The following is a 16,893-nucleotide window of genomic DNA, read 5'->3' as shown; positions in this document are numbered from 1 at the left end:
TCGCCCAGACGGAAGGGACTAATATCCTTTTCCATCTAATGGATCAGGAAAGTCTTGACGTCTGTTTTGAGAAAAAGACTGTCGGAAGACTGGAGAAGCTGGGATTCTCTCCCCGAAGGGTCACTCCCACTCATGCTCATGTGAGAGCGTCCATATACGTGGGCAGGATGGTCCTTGACTCGCTAGGAGATAAGGACGCCATTCTGCGTGACTTAAAGGAGAAGAATACGGATGTTGACTTTGTCGACGCCTTCCGGCCTCCGGCCTCTGGCATCGTCAAGATTTCTCTAAAGTCTAAGTCAGATCTAGAGAAAGTTCTTCAGGTAGGACTTAAAATAAGTTTCATGTTTTTACCCCCATCAGAAATCAGAGGGGTAACGGAGCTCAAGGTCAGGCAATGCTTGATCTGCTACTCCTTAAAGCATACATCCCGTTCTTGTCCTTAACTCAAGCTCACTAGGTGTTCCAAGTGTGCTTCCGATGGACATCGCTATAGGGAATGCACAGCCGCGAGACTCAAGTGTCTTCTATGTGGATGAACCCACAGTGCCATCTCCGATTCTTGTCCTGAAAGGAGAAAGGCACCTGACACTACGCAGCCCGCACCACCGTTGGCGAGGTCAATTCCCATCACCCGCTCCCTGATTGCGCAACCCTCTAATCCTCTGCCTCAAGCCAAGACCTCCTCCACTCCCTACTCCTCTTCCGCCACCCCTCCACTCCCTCCTCCTCTTCCGCCACCTCCTCCCCGACCCAAGGCAAAATCCCTCAACCCCCCACCCCCAAACCCAGAACCCACCCAGGTGTAAAGAGGAGGGCGAGCTCCCTGCTGCGGCCCCAGACCAGGAGCCTTCTTGTGCCCACAAGGAGCAGCGGACACAGAGAACGAAGACCAAACGTTCTCGAAAGGATGCGAGCAAGCCCTCTACCTGTACCGGATGCCCTTATACGGTCTCATCTATTATTGGCAGTACCTTAGAAAGGGAAGCAGTCGGTTATCTCCAGTGCCCGTCTGGAGATACAAGATGCAACCAAGCAAGGGATGCTCACGTGCTTGTTCTGAGCATTGTTTACTCAGCAATGCTCATGTCCAAGAGCAAGGAGCAGGTGCAGAAGATGCTGTCGACAGCACTCACTCACCTCGGTTTACCTGCCTTCCCCATTCCGCCGCACATCCTAGAAGTTATTCCCTTTGGTCCCAACCACCCATCCTATCCCCACCCAGCCCCTACCCTTCCCACCACCGCTCCTGTTTTTCCTTCAACCTCCTCCGCCTCCCCCCCCTTCCGTTCCAACCCTCTCTCCCTCCACTCCCCCTTCCCTCTGACTCCTCCTCCTCCTCCTCCACCTCCTCCCCCAAGAAGGCTGCGCAAGAACCTAACCCTAAGCAATCACGCCCCAAGTCCAGGGCATCCAAATACGAATCCTTCCAGCGTAGCAATCGCTCACGCTCCCCAATCCTGAGCCTCGCTCCTCCTCGTCAGAGGCAACCAAAACCTCCTCCGGGCTCCCGCGCTGTGTGGCCATATCACGAGCCAGCTCGACCGGGAAGCCTAAGTTGAACCTGACCAAGCTCACAAAGGAAACGTTGAGAGACATAATCCCCTTCACCAGCACTACTCCTGACACAGTCCAGTCTAACGGTAGTGCATCCTCATCCTCCACCGACAGCGAAATGCTTACCTTCCAAGCCCCTAAGGCTAACTAAATTTCCTTCCAAAATTCCCTCCAACTAGTTGGACTCACTGAAGCCAACTATCCCTATGGATAGACTGGATTTACGTGTGCTCTACCAGAACGTCCGTAACTGGACCCCACAAAGGACCAGCACCTTGTTAGAGATTGCCAGACACGGTCCTGATGCCATATGCTTGACTTCGATGGGTGATCCAGTCCCCGACTCTCTCCCCAAGATCCAAGGCTTCAACACATGGAGTTGGGGTCTTGCTTTGCACTCGGGCGTCTGTATTCTTGTAAGGAAGTCCCTTCAGGCAACAATACTTGATCAATTTCACTATGAGCAGATGCTCGCGATCAAGTTGAGCACTATTCGCGGTCCCATCCTCCCCGTATCCCCTTCCTCCCCTTTATTGACATTGCCAAGGTGATGTCATACAAAGTCCCAACTTTCTTCATTGGCGACTTCAACTGCAGACATGCTGCCTGGAGCCCTGGAACGCACAGCAGCAGCTCAGTGAGTCGGCAAATGCATTCTCTCACTATACTTCACCGGCTGAAGGTCCCAGGTCCGGACTTTCCCACATTCATAGGTCATGGATTGCAGGGTAAGCCCGACCTGGTGTTCTCCAACAGCCGAGCTTTCTTCTCAACTCAACTATCTCACCCGGTGCCCCCACCCTCTCCGACCATATACCCTTAATCCTTCGCATCTCCACCTCACCCATCCTTATCCCCAGTGAGCCTCGGTTACGCTACAGTCAGGCCGACTGGGAAGGTTTCAAAAACACACTTACGACATACACCAACACAAACATGAACAATGCTCCACATGCAGCAATAGAGCAGGAATGGCGCTTACTTACAAAGTTTGTCAAAAACGCTGTAAAAAAGCACATTCCTAGATCAAAGCACCGCAAGTTTGCCACGTTCACAGCTTCTATGCGCACTAACAGACTACGCATTGCACTACAGAACAAATTTACAGACCTATTACAAGCACCCCTAGAGGCCCGTGAGGCTATCCTACAAGACATGCACTGGCTACAGAGGAGCCTGAGGAAGTCCCTCTACATCGATTCACATCGTGAGGAGGAGCAACTGATGGAGGAGTGCTCTGCGCCTCCACCCAAGGTCATCAACCATCTGAACCACTCTGCACACTCCCCCCAACACCAAGCTGATCTTCTGGCGTCAGCATGGAGTGAGGTCTTTAAACCCCATCCTGTGCAAGGACCACATTGCTTTAGCACCTTGCACAATGTTAACCCTCTCATGAATAGATGTAGTGACCTCATTCCCGTCGAGACTATTGATCTCTCTCAGTTAGATGAAGATAATCCCCATATCTGCCCCATCGTTTTGGAGGAGGTAAAGGGGGTTATCTCGGCTTTAAAATTCAAATCCCCAGGCCCTTCAGGCATCGATGCACACCTACTCAAACGTATGCCAGACAACATAACGTCACACATGACGACACTATACAATAGCTCACTAGCCTCTGGGTACTTCCCAAACTTTTCAAGGCCTCCCACACCATTCTCATTCCCAAACCCCAGAAACCCGTCTCCGCCCCCCTTTCATACCGGCCGATCTCCCTTCTGGAGTACTTTGGTAAGGTGTTTGAGCACGTCCTCTTCCGTCGCCTGACCGTGTACCTGGAGACGGAGAATGTGCTGAGGGATTGCCAGTTTGGTTTTCGGCCGGGGCGCGGTGCAGACGACGTCATTTTCATGATCACTCAATGGGTTCAAAGACCGCCATCGGTCGCCCTGGTAAGGCCATTTTGGTTTGTAAGGATGTGGAGAAGGCATTCGATACTGTCTGGCATGAAGGCCTTAAGTACAAATTTTACCTCAATTTCGACTTTGCCCTGCCGTTCACAAGGTTGCTCTGCAGCTACCTGGACGACAGGACAATAAGAATAAAGTGGCGGGGCTGTCTGTCGCAATCTTTTGTGCCGAAGGCTGGAGTACCGCAAGGGTCAGTCCTTGCCCCCACTCTGTACAATCTACATACGAATGACCTGCCAGAGCCAGCTTATCCGCGCAACCGAGCTCTAACTCTTTCGTTTGCGGACGACACTAATCACATTAGCAGACACAAAACGCTGAAGGGAGCTTTACACGTAATGCAAAACATCCTAGACGGGGCACACGCGTGGGAGCAACAGTGGCGCATTAAGACTAACACGTAGAAATACAAAGCTGTATACTTCTGCTGCAAACGAACCAACAGAATAATCACGAACACTCCTCTTAAAATAAACAACACAAACGTCCCAGTGAAAGACCATGCCTGTGTGCAGTGTGCTGGGTAACACACTGGATAGTGGCCTTACCTGGACCCCACACTTCCGCAAACAGGGAGCGAAGGCTAGGGCTGTGCTGGGAAAGCTAAGACGCTTCAAAACTGCAACACTGACCACCAAACGTCGATTGTACCTAGCCCTCATCAGACCGATTCTGTGCCAGTCCCCGGGACTAAGCCAGCTGACATGTCCCACTAACAACTACGACCATCAGAGGGTTCAGAATGCCGGTGTCAAGTTCATCACGGGTTCGCGATGGAGCGACTTCAGAACCGCGGAGTCCCTACACCGAATTTCCAACATCCATCCACTCAACCAACACAAAAACAAACTTCACACGAGACACCTATAAAAACTGTACGGCAGACGCAAACACCTAATACAACATATTACACCTAGACCACATCGTACAGACTACCTGTCAGCTACGCCCCTCCCACGTGCGGTGTACACGATAACTCGTGTATAGCCGCGCTTATCAATAATGCATCCTCTCACCAGCTTTGACTGGTGATAACAGCAATAATAATTATAGTGATAATGATAATCTAATAACAGCAACAACAACAATAATATTAATAATAATAGTAGTAGTAATAATAATAATAATAACAACAACAACAACAACAACAACAACAACAACAATAATAATAATAATAACAATAATAATAATGCATGTAGCCCATTAATTGTCAGGCTATAAGCATACACGTTGGGGGCATCAACCGGCCTCTATGTGTAGAATACACACAAAACCATACCGCAAACAAAACTAACACAACTACATAAACTTTTTCTCCTACTGAAATTATTTTAATTTCTAACTTTCTCTCCTACTACATCTCATTTCAGTTTACCTATCACTAAAATTATTTCCAATTTCTCTATCTTTCCCTAAGACTAAGGATAAGAAGAATGAATATTCCCACGTAACCTAACGGTTACACATTAATTCTAGTCTCCAACCCCAAGTCTCCTGCCCATACCTCCAAAACCACGACACCACGAAATAAATATCCCTAAACGCCCGGTGGCAAAAGCCCTATTTTATTATACACTACAATCTTTTCATTTTCTTACAGACATTCTTCCCCTCCCACAAAAACCGATCCCGCGCGAGCGGGTGGTCTTACCTAGCTAATCCATAATCCATGATCCGTTCACTCCAGGACACGACATCTTCAGCAGCTCTCCTCTCCAAGCAGTACTCCTCTTCAAGCAGCTCTCCACTCCAAGCAGCAGTTCTCTCCAGCAAGCCTCGGGACCAGTTCTCTCCAGCAAGCCTCGGGACCAGTTCTCTCCAGCAAGCCCCCTCGGGACCAGTTCTCTCCAGCAAGCCTCGGGACCATTTCTCTCCAGCAAGCCTCGGGACCAGTTCTCTCCAGCAAGCCTCGGGACCAGTTCTCTCCAGCAAGCCGCCTCGGGACCAGTCCTCTCCAGCAAGCTGCCTCGGGACCAGTTCTCTCCAGCAAGCCCCCTCGGGACCAGTCCTCTCCAGCAAGCCGCCTCGGGACCAGTTCGCTCCAGCAAGCCGCCGGCAAGTCGCCTCATTCCCTCCTGTGGCTCTTCGCTCAAAGCCACGACGCTTGATGAGGCCCTCACTGACCTTCTCCAAACGAGACCTCGTCCGAACCCTCCAAGCCTATTAACCATTAAACCTTAGTGTTAAATGTTAATGTGAGTTTCATTTCCCTAGCTTGTCCGAACCATATCACTACAATACCATCGCAGCTTATCCTTCTAGATATTATCTAGAATATATTTGACCCACGTACAGTTCTCGTATACTATTGTTTTGTATTCTGTCAAAGCTTATCATTCCTTTCATGGTTCTTCATACTTTCATTTCTGAGTTTTGTTGGCTTCTGAGTCCACAAAAATATGAGGGTTCAGATTCTTTTTCTTTTTCTTTTTAATTGTATCTTATGTATCATTGGTCAGGCCTGGATACCTTAAATGTAGTTTTAATGACCAATCATTTAGATATATTACATTTATAGATTCATGATAGTTTATTGGAATTGATTTATATTTCTATATCTTACAATACGAATTAAAAAAAGGGGGAAATAATGAAAATTATACTTGATTTTTTTTAGTGATGAGATCACAGACTTCTGTTCACCATACTCCGTTTATAAATCCTCAGATGCAGTGATATTCTGCTGGGCTGCTAACCTGGCAACTGACCGGTGTCAAAGTCAGACTCATTTACTGGTTCCTTGAAGTGTTAGACATGAATACTCGCATGACGTATTGTATATCAATGCTTTGATAGTACATAAAACATCTTTGCACTATGCAACTATGTATGCTATAGGACTGACCAACTGCACAATTGAAATATTGCTCGGTTTTATTTTCCTTTTATTTTGAAATTTGTCTTTATATATATATATATATATATATATATATATATATATATATATATATATATATATATATATATATATAGTGAAGGAAAGAGTGAAGAAAGATTAGTAAAAGAGGTGTTGAAAGCAGAAGTGGATGGAGTGAACTTAAGGGGATGTCCAAAGATGATATGGATATATGGGGTGAGAGGGGGTTTGAGAAAGAGGACAATGTCTGTTGAACAAGCAAGGGAAAGGGCAGGGGATAGGGGTGGGTGCAATATGGTTGTTTATGGATGATATTTTGACAGCCCGAAGTGGGGACAGGGAGGGTCACTGTGTAAGTGAAGTGGCCCTGATGTGGATGTGTTGTGTCTTGCTGTATTGCTTCCAACCCGGGCAGTGGGCAGGATACAGGGATGGCCCTTCATCCACGAAGAACTAAGAGAGGAACAAGGGTGGTGGATGGGAGTGGAATAGGTGGGGAGGGGTGGATGCATATTTTTGACTTGGCTACCTCCCTTATAATGGGGATGATTATATTTCCTATACTGTCTGCCCAAGCAGTTTCGTCTCCCTGGGGAAAGCCATAGCTGGAACGAGGTTTTATAGATCCCTTATAGAGTATATATTGTGTTGTCGGCGTGCGTTTAGTATGGGTTGAAGTGTTACATCCTGGACAGATATCAAGATCCATTCATCCATCCGGCTCTGGTAACTCAGAAGGGTTAGATGGTAGCTGCACCACAGCCTGGCCAGGTGGACTTTGTCCTATTAGGGCAGAGAGGATTCAGAGGGATGGATGTCAGGAGGTCTGGCATGCAGTAGTGTGTTGTCTTTCAGTCTGTTGATGGAGCAGTGACATGATAATGGATATGCTTCTGGAGGTGGAGGAAGATAAGAGATTATTTGTGTGTGATTGTCACGACCCACCTATGGGCCAAGCTAATCGTGACACGAAAACTATAACTAAATAAATAAGGCCGTGCGCAGCTCGGACGAGTGACAGAGTTCAGGCAGGATATTTAAACTCTTCGTTAAAACTAATTATTTACAATAGTATAATAGGCACAAACAACAGAAATTGACTTAGAATAAAAAAGACAACATACATAAAATATATATGAAAATTTACATGAATTATAAATGGGCATTAAATCAGTTACCAGGTAGAGTAGCTTGGTGTACGCTTGTATGCACCACGTAAGAACAGGTGGGCGAATGAAATCTTGATTATGGTGTAGACGAGTCTTGATTCTGGTTGCTAGAAGTCGCACCAACGGAAAGTCGTCTGGTCCGATCTTCAAGTCTCGGGAACAAATGAGTTGTTTGAGGAGAGGCTGATGCACGATAACTTCTGGTAGGGGAATCTTCTGGTAGTCGGGAACACGTAGGAGATTTGTTGATGTTTCGTAGTCGAGAAATAACAGAATGTAGAGTCGCACTTAGATTCAGTCCAGCAGCAGTCTGGATGATGACTGAAACAAATTGAAAAAAAACAAAAAAAAAAACGATGGCTTTACGCTTTGCGTGGAGATTGCCAATTCACGGGTTCGGTACTTGAAGATTGCTTACTGCAATCATAGAGGTCCAAAGGATTTGTTTAGTTGAGTTGTCGAATCTACGAATGCAGAAAATGTTCTATGTAGATTCAGATGAACCATGGGCATCTGCTTCTTTTCTTGCCATCTCTCTCCGCTATCAGTTTTCTCCGCTTGGATCTCCGCTTTAGTTCTCTCTCTTTGGGGTCTCTCTGCCCGATCTTATATAGCCCAGGAATAAGTGATTAGATTACGTTTCCTGGACGTCAAAACGTATTTAAAGTGGGTAGTTCAGCCACCTCCAACCAATGGAAAAGAAGAGCATGCTTTCGCACCTAATTATGTAACGTTTTCTGAGTTTGGTGTCATCTGACAAAACGTATTTGAAACACGCCCCAACAGACGGCTATTGCGCAATGATTTACTTTAAAACATACATATTATGAAATATATCAAAATTTTCTTTCCACAAGTGTCAATAATAACAATAATAATACACAACACATATTCATGCAAGGCGTGCCTTATAAACACAAACAGGAGACTTTATTCATGCAAGGTTGTGACACAGCACAACCCCAGGACTTTATTCACGCTAGAGACGTGACACCTTCGCCCTTTCAAGTCAATTTAGTGTTGGTGTTCTGCCATGTGGTGTAGTGGGTGGGGTGTGTTTGTGGAGGCTGTGGCAAGCATTTGTGTGTCTCTCATGCCAAGGTGATAACTGACTTTAAGGACATTCGTTAAATTGTGTAGGTGGACTGTAGGTGTTGTATTTGTCTATATATCAAGGGCTTCTTCCCCTTATAAGGGAGGTAGCCAAAGTCAAAGGCATGCACCCACTCTCACTCATTCCACGCCTATCCACCAGCCTTGTTTCCCTCTCATCTTAGCTCCTCATTGATAAAGGGTCATCCCTGACCCCTGTCCACTGCATGGGTCAGAAACAATGCAGCAAGACACAGCATATACACGGGAAGGCCACTTCACTTAATCAATTACCCCCCCCCTGTCCCCTTTGAGCTTTGCAAAAATATCATCTACACACAACCACTACCTTCCTTGCTTGACAGCCATAGAAAAGATAAAAGATGGGGGAGCAAATCTCTTGGGGCTACAACAAAGATTCATCCATACACAACCATTCTCTACTCACCCCTATCCCCTGCCTTCTCCTTTCCTTGCTCAACAGACATTCCCATCTTGCTCAAAGCCCCTTTCATTGTATCCATCAATCTCATTTACAAAGGAATTACAAAGGAAGAGCATGTCGACGGAGACCTTTTGGTCCATAACTTGGTGGAATGCAAAAAAAAACTAAAACAAATACATAGATTATTAGATAATAATGAATAAACAGATAAATAATAATCTATAATAAGGAAGAGCATGTTGACAGGAGACCTTTTGGTTCATAATTTGGTCAGATGCAGAAAAATCATAATACAGTAATAAGTAAAATAAACAAACATATCATGAAAAATAATAAACAAATAATAAATGAAAATTATAAATAATAATTCATCATGAATAATAAACAATAGAGAATAAAACAGATACATGGTAATGTATGAATGAAATTGTAGTGACGCAGCCACAGGCGGTCACACACTTCCCATAGTTGGCAAGAGGTGAATATGAGCTAGCCAATCAGGAGCCAGCAAATGGTTCTCGAGCGGCTAGCGACCTCTCTTGCCAACTACGCTGAGCCGCGAGCGACCCTTAAATAGGGCAGCGGCGGCCAGTCAGAACAGAATAGTAGTAGCCACGGCAGCAGCAACAACATCTCGTCCAGTCTTGTAGCAGTCCCATCGAGCCTCGCCGTCATCAGCCGCCACCGCCTCTGACGTTAGGCTCACCGTCCAGCTACGACTGATCAGATCCACTAAGCAGTGGCTATTACTTGTGGTTGTTTTACCAAAGAGATTAGAATAAGAGACCAAAGTGAATTTCATTTTCCCTGGCTTGTTCGAACCAAACCACTACAAATTGGTGACCCCGGTGAAGGACAACCAGGATTATGGAAAACTCACAAGTGAAACTTCCCAGTTTCTCCCGTGACTTGGAGAGCTGGCTACTTCACACAGAAGCCTATTTAGCCACTCAAGGTGACGTTCCGGACCACCAAGCCTTCGGCGCGTACATCGCCGCTCTACCAACGGACGTCATCGCCCTTGTCCGTAACGCCGTCTCTTCTCCTCCGGAAGAAGGCAAGTGTGCCGCCCTCAAGACTGCCTTTCGGAAGCTATGCGCCAGGCCTGACGACCAGCTCTACCGAGATATCCAGCAGAGCGAACTCGGCGACACCACCCCCTCACAGCTATACACCCGTATGGCCAACCTCAACACCCGGGCAAAGGTGTCATTGCCCAAGGAACTCCTCCGCTCCATTCACCTCTCCAAGATGCCGGACGCCCTCCACTTACACCTGGAAGCTCTAGCCGGCGATAAGGACGACGAACAATACTGCGAAATAGCAGATAGGTTGTTCCAGCGACATACCTCGGTACACAAACCAGTGCATAGTGTTCGTGCAAAGTGTAGTGACAACCCAGGTGTTACTGACCATAGTGCTGTGAGTGAAAACATTCCCATGTCATATAGTGCCAGTGACCAGAGTATGCAGCAGCTACGGCAGGAAGTCGCCGACATGAAGACCTTGCTCAACCACCACCTAGCCCCGCTCCACGACAGGATACTGCCTCCTGTTGGTACCATACCCGCTTCGGAGCCAAGGCGCTCAGATGCACACAACCATGCAGCTGGTCGCGGGGAAACGCCAAACGCGGGGGTCGGTAAGCACTCCTACCCCCGCTAACCATACTCACACCCTCCTCTCAGTGCGTGATCGCCACTCTGGCCTATCTTTCCTGGTAGACACGGGCTCAGCCGTCAGCATCATACCCCCGACGGAAGAACCCAACCACGGTACACGGTGGCCATCCTACGACCTGCTTGCAGCCAACGGTACGCCCATTGCAACGTACGGCAGCCACCACAGCGTCCTGGACCTCCACGATGTCAAGTTCCCTTGGACATTCGTCATAGCAGCGGTCCAGCACCCCATTCTTGGCTACGACTTCCTCCAGCATTACAATATGGTAGTTAGCGCCAAGGATAACTGCTTGTACCACGGCACGACAAGCATACCGGGAACCACCACTAACGCCAAATCCCACCAGATATCGTCCCTCCAGTCCGCTGGCGATTATGTACGCATCCTGCAGGAGTTTCCCCAGCTAACATCGCCAGACAAGACCAACACCACCACCACCCCTCACAACATCATGCACCACATCCAGACATCTGGACCGCCAGTATACAGCAAGCCTCGACGACTTTCCCCAGAGAAGTTGGCCGCTGCCAAACAGGAGTTCCAAGAACTCCTAGACCAGGACATCATCCAACCATCGGAGAGTGCTTGGGCATCACCACTCCACATGGTTCCCAAGCCACCCCCACCGCCCAACCAATGGCGGGCTTGCGGTGACTACCGTCAACTAAACCGCATCACGAAGCCCGACCGCTACCCCATCCCTCACGCTCAAGACTTCCACTTCAAGCTTCACGGGAAGCAGGTCTTCTCCAAAATTGACCTGGTCAGGGCGTTTCATCAAATCCCTGTAGCGCCGGAAGACGTCCAGAAGACAGCCATAGCCACTCCGTTCGGCCTCTTTGAGTGGAAGATGATGGCCTTTGGCCTCCGGAATGCCGCCCAGACGTTCCAGAGGTTCATAGACCATGCCCTCAGAGACTTCGACTTCATCACCGTTTACATCGACGACATCCTCGTAGCCTCCGATACCCACGACCAACACCGCCAACACCTCCGCCTCCTCTTCCGCCGCCTCCAAGATTATGGCCTCCGGGTACATCCGTCCAAGTGTCTCCTCGGAGTTTCATCTCTCGACTTCCTCGGACACCGCATCTCAACAGCAGGTCTGTATCCTCTCCCTCAGAAAGTAGACACAATCCAAGATTTCCCACAGCCAACAACCATCAAGATGCTCCGACGATTCCTAGGAATCGTCAATTATTACCACAGATTCATCCCCAACGCAGCTGCAAAACTCGCTCCCTTGAACGACCTCACCAAGAACCATTCTAAGCGGTCGCTCAAACCTGTGAGATGGTCTTCCGAAGCGACCCAGGCATTCGGGCAAGCCAAGGCGGCAATCGCTGAAGCCGCCCGCTTGTCCTACCCAGTAGCTCACGCGCCCACATTCCTTACCACTGATGCCTCCTCCACAGCAATTGGCGCCGTCCTCCAACAGAAGATCAACGGCCAGCTCCAGCCTATCGCCTTTTTCTCCAAACGTCTGGACCCTCCTCAAATTCGCTACAGCGCCTTTGACAGGGAACTGCTAGCCATAGTCTCGGCTGTCAAGCACTTCCTTTACTTCCTGGAAGGCCGGCCTTTCGTTATCCTTACAGACCACAAGCCACTCGCCCATGCCCTAGACAGAGTCTCCGACCATCACTCCCCAAGAGTCTCCCGGCAGCTGTCCTTCCTCTCCCAATTTGATACTCGCATTGAATACATCAAGGGAGAGGATAACCAGGTAGCCGACGCCTTGTCTAGAATCACCTCCAGCATCCTCCCTAACCACATAGACTACGCACGCATCGCCGCATCTCAGAACAACGACGGTGAACTCCGCCTCCTACGTATGCACGACACCTCATCCCTACAGCTAAGACAGCTTCCCAACAACCCCGTACCATTGTGGTGTGACATCTCCACAGGCAAACCCCGTCCGTACATCCCCGCCTGTCACCGTAAGGACGTCTTCTCCTCCTTCCATGACCACAGTCATCCGGGCATCCGCGCGACACAACGCCTCATCACGGATCGAGTCGTCTGGCCAGGCATCAACAAGGATGTCAGACAATGGACCCGGACCTGCCTCCCCTGCCAGACGGCCAAGGTTACGCGCCACGTCCACGCACCACTCCAGCGTTTTCCTGCACCAACGGCACGTTTCCAGTCAGTTCATGTGGACATTGTGGGCCCCCTTCCGCCTTCTCGCGGCATGCGTTACCTCCTTACGTGTATCGACAGATACACCAGATGGCCAGAAGCGATCCCCCTTCCGGATATATCCGCCGAGACGACCGCCCGTGCTTTCCTCTCTGGATGGGTATCCAGATTCGGCGCACCTCACATCATTGTCACCGATAGGGGCCCCCAGTTCGAATCTGACCTATGGTCCAGCCTCCTCAAGTTCCTTGGCACCAAACGTAACCGGACCACCGCTTACCACCCCCAAGCCAATGGACTCGTGGAACGGTTCCACCGCCAACTGAAGGAGTCGCTGAAGGCACAACCCTCATGCGACTGGGTCGACGCCCTTCCCCTGGTGCTTCTCACGATCCGCGTCACACCTAAGGTCGACAATGACATTTCCCCATCGCAGCTACTTTACGCTGAGAACCTTCGCCTCCCTGGGGAAATTGCCACGCCTGCCGTCGGCGATCCGGATCGTCACGCCCTCCTCCAACTCATCAAGGACACATTCGCCAACACCCGTCCAACACCCCCTCGTCCACCACAACCACAGCCGGAGCACCTTCCCCCGGCCCTGTCTACAAGTGACTACGTCTTCGTCAGGAAAGACTCCACACGAGCTCCTCTTCAGCGCCCATACGACGGCCCCTTCCGAGTCCTCAGCAGATCACCAAAGTACTTCGTGATCAACCGAGGTGCCAAACCGGATAGCGTCTCCATCGACAGGCTCAAGCCGGCCCATCTCCCCATCAATCCCCCTACCAAACCTCCAGGGCCACTACAATACATCTTACAACATGGTCCTAACCCCATCCTCACCACCGAACCAAGTCATTCCTCACCCCCCGAAACACTCTCCCTTCCAAACCAACACTCCCCTCCTGCCCCTGACTCTTCACCATACACAGATCACACGCACACGACAGCGAACCCTTCTCCTTCTCCCACCCCGCAACCACATCCTTCTACAACTGTTCCCGGCACCCCGCAAGATCCTCCCCACCCTACGCCCCCACTCTACCATGCAATGCAACAGCTCTCATCCAACCATATGTCTCCACAGCTCCATACTCAACCGACCCTACCTCGCAAGGCATCTGACTTAGACCACACTACTATTCTTTCGAGCCCCCCTCCATCAAGGCCCTCCTCGCCAGACATGCCCCCTGATGGAATGACCACACGTTTTGGGCGAGTGATACGAAGGCCACACCGATTCAACCACGTCGCGCGCGTCGCTCCCTATCTCCCTCGACGCCCGCTCTCGAAGAGAGGGGGAGTGGTGTAGTGACGCAGCCACAGGCGGTCACACACTTCCCATAGTTGGCAAGAGGTGAATATGAGCTAGCCAATCAGGAGCCAGCAAATGGTTCTCGAGCGGCTAGCGACCTCTCTTGCCAACTACGCTGAGCCGCGAGCGACCCTTAAATAGGGCAGCGGCGGCCAGTCAGAACAGAATAGTAGTAGCCACGGCAGCAGCAACAACATCTCGTCCAGTCTTGTAGCAGTCCCATCGAGCCTCGCCGTCATCAGCCGCCACCGCCTCTGACGTTAGGCTCACCGTCCAGCTACGACTGATCAGATCCACTAAGCAGTGGCTATTACTTGTGGTTGTTTTACCAAAGAGATTAGAATAAGAGACCAAAGTGAATTTCATTTTCCCTGGCTTGTTCGAACCAAACCACTACAAAATCAATAAAATAAATGGCAGGTATTACAACATTTTGCTTAGGTGTTTGTCTAAATGAATCTTAAAAATTTGAACTGTATTAAATTGCACTGCCTCTGCAAGAAGTTTAATTGGTTGTCTCCTAAAGTTCACTCCACCCACCTCTGCCTTCCACACCTCTTTTGCTAATCTTTTTTCATTCATTCTTTCCATGTGTCCAAACCATCTCAATAATCTTTCACCAGCCCTATCTACCATCTTCTATTCCATCCCCACTCTCCTCCTCATCTTTCACTCTATCCAGCCATACTTCTCAGGCACTTCATCTTAAATGCATTTCAACTACTCTTTTCTGTCTCTCTTAACTTCCTAGTCCCCATACAACTTGCTGCCATCCTCTCACCTTGCTTTTATCCATATGTACCTTCAATTTTCTCCTATCGCATACCTTTCCAAACTCTGTCACTGCCTTAATCCCTCCTTTGAACCTACCACAGGAGCAGTGTCGTCTGCAAACAACAGCTGGCTCACCTCTCACTTTTCTCTATCCATCTCCAGTCCCCTCCCACAGCGCCTTCCTGTCTACCCTGTCATAATCCTTCTCTAAATCCATAAAGGCCCAAAAAATCCTTACCTTTTGTCAATGCCTTCTCATTAATCTGCCTTACCACAAAAATCTGATCCACACATCCTCTACCTTTCCTAAACCCACACTGCTCCTCACCAATTATTCTCTGGTCCTCTCCTAGTCCTTTTGATTAAAACTCTCCCAACTACACTCAACATACTGATTCCTCTAAAAATACTACACTTACATTTGTCCCCTTATCCCTTGTATAGCAGAACTATATAGGTACTCCAATCCTCCAGCACTCTACCTTCCCCTAGACACACATTAGCCAACCCATAAAGGCCCAAAAAAATCCTTACCTTTTGTCAATACCTTCTCATAAATCTGCCTTACCACAAAAATCTGATCCACACATCCTCTACCTTTCCTAAACCCACACTGCTCCTCAACAATTATTCTCTGGTCCTCTCCTAGACCTTTTAATTAAAACCCTCCCAACTACACTCAAAATACTGATCCCTCTAAAACTACTACACTTACATTTGCCCCCTTTTCCCTTGTATAGCAGAACTATACAGGTACTCCAATCCTCTACCTTCCCCTTGACACACATTAAACAACCTTATTAGCCAACCCACTATTAATGTACCTCCATTTTCTGACACTCTGTATGACACCCTTCCAACCCAGGTGCCTTACCTCCTCTCATCATTTCTAAAACTCCTACCTCATCTTTTCTTATATCTCTTCCATTTTGCTCTCCCACCATAATTTTCTTAGGCTGGGGCGAGAGTGAGACAGAGTGGCGCATCGGGAGTGGTGGCAAATTCGACTGGGTGCGTGGCGGGCGAGATTTGAATATCGAATTGTCGAGTCTGGCTGTCGAACCTTGAGGGTTGGGTATAAATTAGCTACTGTCGAATTCGCGATAATTCGAATTGCGAACGGTCGAATTGTGGTGACCCCCTGTATTTAAATATCATTCCATTACTATTATCATTAAAATAATTAAAATTTGAAGCATCCCGAAGGGATTTCTCCCTGTCTTCTCCTTTTATGCATGGAGGGATGGAGAGGGCGGGTCGCCGATTAAATGAAGTGGCCTTCCTGTGGATGTGCTGTGTCTTGCAACACTGCTTCTGACCCAGGGCAGTAGACAAGGTGCAGGGATGACCCGTTATCCAGGAGGTGCTAAGATGAGAGGGAGGGTGGAGGGGTGTGGAGTGTATTCAGGGATGGAATGGGTGGGAATGATTTATGCCTTTTCCTTTTTGGCTACCTCCCTTGTAAGGGAAAAAAGCCTTGGTATATGTATGTATGTATGTACTAGTATTATCAATATACAGTATTTAAATATTATTCCATGTGAAGGAGGATAGGGAGGGAAAGATAGCTGCAGTGGGAAATGCTAAGAAAATGACCGTGATGAGTGAGGAAAATGGAGGAGAAATAAGGAAGGATGAAGTAAAGGCAGTTGTTAAGATGATGAAAGCAGGTAAGGCACCTGGTCTGGTTGGATGTCATGCAGAATGTCTAAAAAAAGGAGGTACAGTGATGGTGGACTGGCTGGTGAAGTTATTTAATGTTTGCTGGAGAGAGGGTAGAGTGCCGGAGGACTGGAGGAGTGCCTGTATAGTTCCACTTTACAAGGGAAAAGGGGACAAGTGTGAATGTAGTAGTTTCAGAGGGATTAGCTTGTTAAGTGTAGTTGGGAAGGCTTATGGGAGGATCTTGATTGAGAGGATTAGGAGAGGAACAGAGGGAG

The sequence above is a fragment of the Oratosquilla oratoria genome, chromosome 15 (genome assembly GCF_046742065.1).
Source record: "Oratosquilla oratoria isolate Oo_2021 chromosome 15, ASM4674206v1, whole genome shotgun sequence".
Classification (NCBI taxonomy): domain Eukaryota; kingdom Metazoa; phylum Arthropoda; class Malacostraca; order Stomatopoda; family Squillidae; genus Oratosquilla; species Oratosquilla oratoria.
This window is presented reverse-complemented; position numbering follows the sequence as displayed.